Source organism: Nicotiana tabacum, chromosome 12 (genome assembly GCF_000715075.1).
Source record: "Nicotiana tabacum cultivar K326 chromosome 12, ASM71507v2, whole genome shotgun sequence".
In the NCBI taxonomy this organism is placed as follows: Eukaryota; Viridiplantae; Streptophyta; class Magnoliopsida; order Solanales; family Solanaceae; genus Nicotiana; species Nicotiana tabacum.
In genome coordinates this window covers 10,569,292-10,577,964 of record NC_134091.1, presented here as the reverse complement: position 1 = coordinate 10,577,964, position 8,673 = coordinate 10,569,292, and positions in this window count along the sequence as shown.

The following is an 8,673-nucleotide window of genomic DNA, read 5'->3' as shown; positions in this document are numbered from 1 at the left end:
ATTGCATCGAGTTCGAATCATTCACTCGATTGCCAAGTCTACGGGCTACCTTTATTTCGAGTTCGAGCAATCACTCACTCGACCATTAAGCCTACGAGCTACTTTAACTATTACGCCTATGGGCTACATTGCATCGAGCTCGAATCATTCGCTCGATTGCCAAGCCTACGGGCTTCCTTTATTTCGTGTTCGAGCAATCACTCACTCGACCATTAAGCCTACGGGCTACTTTAACTATTACGCCTACGGGCTACATTGCATCGAGTTCGAATCATTGACTCGATTGCCAAGCCTACGGGCTACCTTTATTTCGAGTTCGAGCAATCACTCACTCGACCATTAAGCCTACGGGCTACTTTAACTATTATGCCTACGGGCTACATTGCATCGAGTTCGAATCATTCACTCGATTGCCAAGCCTACGAGCTACCTTTATTTCGAGTTCGAGCAATCACTCACTCGACCATTAAGTATACGGGCTACTTTAACTATTACGCCTACGGGTTACATTGCATCGAGTTCGAATCATTCACTTGATTGCCAAGCCTACGGGCTACATTTATTTCGAGTTCGAGCAATCACTCACTCGACCATTAAGCCTACGGGCTACTTTAACTATTACGCCTACGGGTTACATTGCATCGAGTTCGAATCATTCACTTGATTGCCAAGCCTACGGGCTACATTTATTTCGAGTTCGAGCAATCACTCACTCGACCATTAAGCCTACGGGCTACTTTAACTATTACGCCTACGGGCTACATTGCATCGAGTTCGAATCATTCACTCGATTTCCAAGTCTACGGGCTACCTTTATTTCGAGTTCGAGCAATCACTCACTCGACCATTAAGCCTACGAGCTACTTTAACTATTACGCCTACGGGCTACATTGCTTCGAGCTCGAATCATTCGCTCGATTGCTAAGCCTACGGGCTTCATTTATTTCGAGTTCGAGCAATCACTCACTCGACCATTAAGCCTACGGGCTAATTTAACTATTACGCCTTCGGGCTACATTGCATCGAGTTCGAATCTTTGACTCGATTGCCAAGCCTACGGGCTACCTTTATTTCGAGTTCGAGCAATCACTCACTCGACCATTAAGCCTACGGGCTACTTTAACTATTACGCCTACGGGCTACATTAGATCAAGTTCGAATCATTCACTCGATTGCCAAGCCAACAGGCTATCTTTATTTCGAGTTTGAGCAATCACTCCCTCGACCATTAAGCCTACGGGCTACTTTAACTATTATGCCTACGGGATACATTGCATCGAGTTCGAATCATTCACTCGATTGCCAAGCCTACGGGCTACCTTTATTTCGAGTTCGAGCAATCACTCACTCGACCATTAAGTATACGGGCTACTTTAACTATTACGCCTACGGGTTACATTGCATCGAGTTCGAATCATTCACTTGATTGCCAAGCCTACGGGCTACATTTATTTCGAGTTCGAGCAATCACTCACTCGACCATTAAGCCTACGGGCTACTTTAACTATTACGCCTACGGGCTACATTGCATCGAGTTCGAATCATTCACTCGATTTCCAAGTCTACGGGCTACCTTTATTTCGAGTTCGAGCAATCACGCACTCGACCATTAAGCCTACGAGCTACTTTAACTATTACGCCTACGGGCTACATTGCTTCGAGCTCGAATGATTCGCTCGATTGCTAAGCCTACGGGCTTCATTTATTTCGAGTTCGAGCAATCACTCACTCGACCATTAAGCCTACGGGCTAATTTAACTATTACGCCTTCGGGCTACATTGCATCGAGTTCGAATCTTTGACTCGATTGCCAAGCCTACGGGGTACCTTTATTTCGAGTTCGAGCAATCACTCACTCGACCGTTAAGCCTACGGGCTACTTTAACTATTACGCCTACGGGCTACATTGCATCGAGTTCGAATCATTCACTCGATTGCAAAGCCTACGCGCTACCTTTATTTCGAGTTCGAGCAATCACTCACTCGACCATTAAGCCTACGGGCTACATTGCATCAAGTTCGAATCATTCACTCGATTGCCAAGCCTACGGGCTACCTTTATTTCGAGTTCGAGCAATCACTCACTCGACCATTAAGCCTACGGGCTACTTTAACTATTACGCCTACGGGCTACATTGCATCGAGTTCGAATCATTCACTCGATTGCCAAGCCTACGGGCTACCTTTATTTCGAGTTCGAGCAATCACTCACTCGACCATTAAGCCTACGGGCTACTTTAACTATTATGCCTACGGGTTACATTGCATCGAGTTTCAATCATTCACTCGATTGCCAAGCCTACGGGCTACCTTTATTTCGAGTTCGAGCAATCACTCACTCGACCATTAAGCCTACGGGCTAATTTAACTATTACGCCTTCGGGCTACATTGCATCGAGTTCGAATCTTTGACTCGATTGCCTAGCCTACGGGCTACCTTTATTTCGAGTTCGAGCAATCACTCACTCGACCATTAAGCCTACGGGCTACTTTAACTATTACGCCTACGGGCGACATTGCATCGAGTTCGAATCATTCACTCGATTGCCAAGCCTACGGGCTACCTTTATTTCGAGTTCTAGCAATCACTCACTCGACCATTAAGCCTACGAGCTACTTTAACTATTACGCCTACGGGCTACATTGCATCGAGTTTGAATCATTTACTCGATTGCCAATCCTACGGGCTACCTTTATTTCGAGTTCGAGCAATCACTCACTCGACCATTAAGCCTACGAGCTACTTTAACTATTACGCCTACGAGCTACATTGCATCGAGTTCGAATCATTCACTCGATTGCCAAGCCTACGTGCTACCTTTATTTCGAGTTCGAGCAATCACTCACTCGACCATTAAGCATACGGGCTACTTTAACTATTATGCCTACGGGCTACATTGCATCGAGTTCAAATCATTCACTCGATTGCCAAGCCTACGGGCTACCTTTATTTCGAGTTCGAGCAATCACTCACTCGACCATTAAGCCTATGGGCTACTTTAACTATTACGCCTACGGGCTACATTGCATCAAGTTCGAATCATTCACTCGATTGCCAAGCCTACGGGCTACCTTTATTTCGAGTTCGAGCAATCACTCACTCGACCATTAAGCCTATGGGCTACTTTAACTATTACGCCTACGGGCTACATTGCATCAAGTTCGAATCATTCACTCGATTGCCAAGCCTACGGGCTACCTTTATTTCGAGTTTGAGCAATCACTCACTCGACAATTGAGCCTACGGGCTACTTTAACTATTACGCCTACGGGCTACATTACATCGAGTTCGAATCATTCACTCGATTGCCAAGCCTACGGGCTACCATTATTTCAGTTCGAGCAATCACTCACTCGACCATTAAGTATACGGGCTACTTTAACTATTATGCCTACGGGTTACATTGCATCGAGTTCGAATCATTCACTTGATTGCCAAGCCTACGGGCTACATTTATTTCGAGTTCGAGCAATCACTCACTCGACCATTAAGCCTACGGGCTACTTTAACTATTACGCCTACGGGCTACATTGCATCGAGTTCGAATCATTCACTCGATTTCCAAGTCTACGGGCTACCTTTATTTCGAGTTCGAGCAATCACTCACTCGACCATTAAGCCTACGAGCTACTTTAACTATTACGCCTACGGGCTACATTGCTTCGAGCTCGAATCATTCGCTCGATTGCTAAGCCTACGGGCTTCATTTATTTCGAGTTCGAGCAATCACTCACTCGACCATTAAGCCTACGGGCTAATTTATCTATTACGCCTTCGGGCTACATTGCATCGAGTTCGAATCTTTGACTCGATTGCCAAGCCTACGGGCTACCTTTATTTCGAGTTCGAGCAATCACTCACTCGACCATTAAGCCTACGGGCTACTTTAACTATTACGGCTACGGGCTACATTGCATCGAGTTTGAATCATTCACTCGATTGCCAAGCCTACGAGCTACCTTTATTTCGAGTTTGAGCAATCACTCACTCGACCATTCAGCCTACGGGCTACTTTAACTATTACGCCTACGGGCTACATTGGATAGAGTTCGAATCATTCACTCGATTTCCAAGCCTACGGGCTACCTTTATTTCGAGTTCGAGCAATCACTCACTCGACCATTAAGTATATGGGCTACTTAAATTGTTACGCCTACGGGTTACATTGCATCAAGTTCGAATCATTCACTTGATTGCCAAGCCTACGGGCTACATGTATTTCGAGTTCGAGCAATCACTCACTCGACTATTAAGCCTATTATGCCTACGGGCTACATTGCATCGAGTTCGAATCATTCACTCGATTGCCAAGTCTACGGGTTACCTTTATTTCGAGTTCGAGCAATCACTCACTCGACCATTAAGCCTACGAGCTACTTTAACTATTACGCCTACGGGCTACATTGCATCGAACTCGAATCATTGACTCGATTGCCAAGCCTACGGGCTACCTTTATTTTGAGTTCGAGCAATCACTCACTCGACCATTAAGCCTACGGGCTACTTTAACTATTACGCCTACGGGCTACATTGCATCGAGTTCGAATCATTCACTCGATTGCCAAGCCTACGGGCTACCTTTATTTCGAGTTCGAGCAATCACTCACTCGACCATTAAGCCTACGGGCTACTTTAACTATTACGCCTACAGGCTACATTGGATCAAGTTCGAATCATTCACTCGATTGCCAAGCCTACAGGCTATCTTTATTTCGAGTTTGAGCAATCACTCACTCGACCATTAAGCCTACGGGCTACTTTAACTATTATGCCTACGGGTTACATTGCATCGAGATCGAATCATTCACTTGATTGCCAATCCTACGGGCTACATTTATTTCGAGTTCGAGCAATCACTCGCTCGACCATTAAGCCTACGGGCTACTTTAACTATTACGCCTACGGGCTATATTGCATCGAATTCGAATCATTCACTCGATTGCCAAGTCTACGGGCTACCTTTATTTCAAGTTCGAGCAATCACTCACTCGACCATTAAGCCTACGAGCTACTTTAACTATTACGCCTATGGGCTACATTGCATCGAGCTCGAATCATTCGCTCGATTGCCAAGCCTACGGGCTTCCTTTATTTCGTGTTCGAGCAATCACTCACTCGACCATTAAGCCTACGGGCTACTTTAACTATTACGCCTACGGGCTACATTGCATCGAGTTCGAATCATTGACTCGATTGCCAAGCCTACGGGCTACCTTTATTTCGAGTTCAAGCAATCACTCACTCCACCATTAAGCCTACGGGCTACTTTAACTATTATGCCTACGGGATACATTGCATCGAGTTCGAATCATTCACTCGATTGCCAAGCCTACGGGCTACCTTTATTTCGAGTTCGAGCAATCACTCACTCGACCATTAAGTATACGGGCTACTTTAACTATTACGCCTACGGGTTACATTGCATCGAGTTCGAATCATTCACTTGATTGCCAAGCCTACGGGCTACATTTATTTCGAGTTCGAGCAATCACTCACTCGACCATTAAGCCTACGGGCTACTTTAACTATTACGCCTACGGGTTACATTACATCGAGTTCGAATCATTCACTTGATTGCCAAGCCTACGGGCTACATTTATTTTGAGTTCGAGCAATCACTCACTCGACCATTAAGCCTATGGGCTACTTTAACTATTACGCCTACGGGCTACATTGCATCGAGTTCGAATCATTCACTCGATTTCCAAGTCTACGGGCTACCTTTATTTCGAGTTCGAGCAATCACTCACTCGACCATTAAGCCTACGAGCTACTTTAACTATTACGCCTACGGGCTACATTGCTTCGAGCTCGAATCATTCGCTCGATTGCTAAGCCTACGGGCTTCATTTATTTCGAGTTCGAGCAATCACTCACTCGACCATTAAGCCTACGGGCTAATTTAACTATTACGCCTTCGGGCTACATTGCATCGAGTTCGAATCTTTGACTCGATTGCCAAGCCTACGAGCTACCTTTATTTCGAGTTCGAGCAATCACTCACTCGACCATTAAGCCTACGGGCTACTTTAACTATTACACCTACGGGCTACATTGGATCAAGTTTGAATCATTCACTCGATTGCCAAGCCTACAGGCTATCTTTATTTCGAGTTTGAGCAATCACTCCCTCGACCATTAAGCCTACGGGCTACTTTAACTATTATGCCTACGGGATACATTGCATCGAGTTCGAATCATTCACTCGATTGCCAAGCCTACGGGCTACCTTTATTTCGAGTTCGAGCAATCACTCACTCGACCATTAAGTATACGGGCTACTTTAACTATTACGCCTACGGGTTACATTGCATCGAGTTCGAATCATTCACTTGATTGCCAAGCCTACGGGCTACATTTATTTCGAGTTCGAGCAATCACTCACTCGACCATTAAGCCTACGGGCTACTTTAACTATTACGCCTACGGGCTACATTGCATCGAGTTCGAATCATTCACTCGATTTCCAAGTCTACGGGCTACCTTTATTTCGAGTTCGAGCAATGACTCACTCGACCATTAAGCCTACGAGCTACTTTAACTATTACGCCTACGGGCTACATTGCTTCGAGCTCGAATCATTCGCTCGATTGCTAAGCCTACGGGCTTCATTTATTTCGAGTTCGAGCAATCACTCACTCGACCATTAAGCCTACGGGCTAATTTAACTATTACGCCTTCGGGCTACATTGCATCGAGTTCGAATCTTTGACTCGATTGCCAAGCCTACGGGCTACCTTTATTTCGAGTTCGAGCAATCACTCACTCGACCGTTAAGCCTACGGGCTACTTTAACTATTACGCCTACGGGCTACATTGCATCGACTTCGAATTATTCACTCGATTGCCAAGCCTACGGGCTACCTTTATTTCGAGTTCGAGCAATCACTCACTCGACCATTAAGCCTACGGGCTACTCTAACTATTATGCCTACGGGTTACATTGCATCGAGTTCGAATCATTCACTCGATTGCCTAGTCTACGGGCTACCTTTATTTCGAGTTCGAGCAATCACTCACTCGACCATTAAGCCTACGAGCTACTTTAACTATTATGCCTACCGGCTACATTGCATCGAACTCGAATCATTCGCTCGATTTCCAAGCCTACGGGCTTCATTTATTTCGAGTTCGAGCAATCACTCACTCGACCATTAAGCTTACGAGCTACTTTAACTATTACGCCTACGGGCTACATTGCATCGAGTTCGAATCATTGACTCGATTGCCAAGCCTACGGGCTACCTTTATTTCGAGTTCGAGCAATCACTCACTCGAACATTAAGCCTACGGGCTACTTTAACTATTACGCCTACGGGTTACATTCCATCGAGTTCGAATCATTCACTCGATTGTCAAGCCTACGGGCTACCTTTATTTCGAGTTTGAGCAATCACTCACTCGACCATTAAGCCTACGGGCTACTTTAACTATTACGCCTACAGGCTACATTAGATCAAGTTCGAATCATTCACTCGATTGCCAAGCCTACAGGCTATCTTTATTTCGAGTTTGAGCAATCACTCACTCGACCATTAAGCCCTACGGGCTACTTTAACTATTATGCCTACGGGATACATTGCATCGAGTTCGAATCATTCACTCGATTGCCAAGCCTACGGGCTACCTTTATTTCGAGTTCGAGCAATCACTCACTCGACCATTAAGTATACGGGCTACTTTAACTATTACGCCTACGGGTTACATTGCATCGAGTTCGAATCATTCACTTGATTGCCAAGCCTACGGGCTACATTTATTTCGAGTTCGAGCAATCACTCACTCGACCATTAAGCCTACGGGCTACTTTAACTATTACACCTACGGGCTACATTGCATCGAGTTCGAATCATTCACTCGATTTCCAAGTCTACGGGCTACCTTTATTTCGAGTTCGAGCAATCACTCACTCGACCATTAAGCCTACGAGCAACTTTAACTATTACGCCTACGGGCTACATTGCTTCGAGCTCGAATCATTCGCTCGATTGCTAAGCCTACGGGCTTCATTTATTTCGAGTTCGAGCAATCACTCACTCGACCATTAAGCCTACGGGCTAATTTAACTATTACGCCTTCGGGCTACATTGCATCGAGTTCGAATCATTCACTCGATTGCCAAGCCTACGGGCTACCTTTATTTCGAGTTCGAGCAATCACTCACTCGACCATTAAGTATACGGGCTACTTTAACTATTACGCCTACGGGTTACATTGCATCGAGTTCGAATCATTCACTTGATTGCCAAGCCTACGGGCTACATTTATTTCGAGTTCGAGCAATCACTCACTCGACCATTAAGCCTACGGGCTACTTTAACTATTACGCCTACGGGCTACATTGCATCGAGTTCGAATCATTCACTCGATTTCCAAGTCTATGGGCTACCTTTATTTCAAGTTCGAGCAATCACTCACTCGACCATTAAGCCTACGAGCTACTTTAACTATTACGCCTACGGGCTACATTGTTTCGAGCTCGAATCATTCGCTCGATTGCTAAGCCTACGGGCTTCATTTATTTCGAGTTCGAGCAATCACTCACTCGACCATTAAGCCTACGGGCTAATTTAACTATTACGCCTTCGGGCTACATTGCATCGAGTTCGAATCTTTGACTCGATTGCCAAGCCTACGGGCTACCTTTATTTCGAGTTCGAGCAATCACTCAC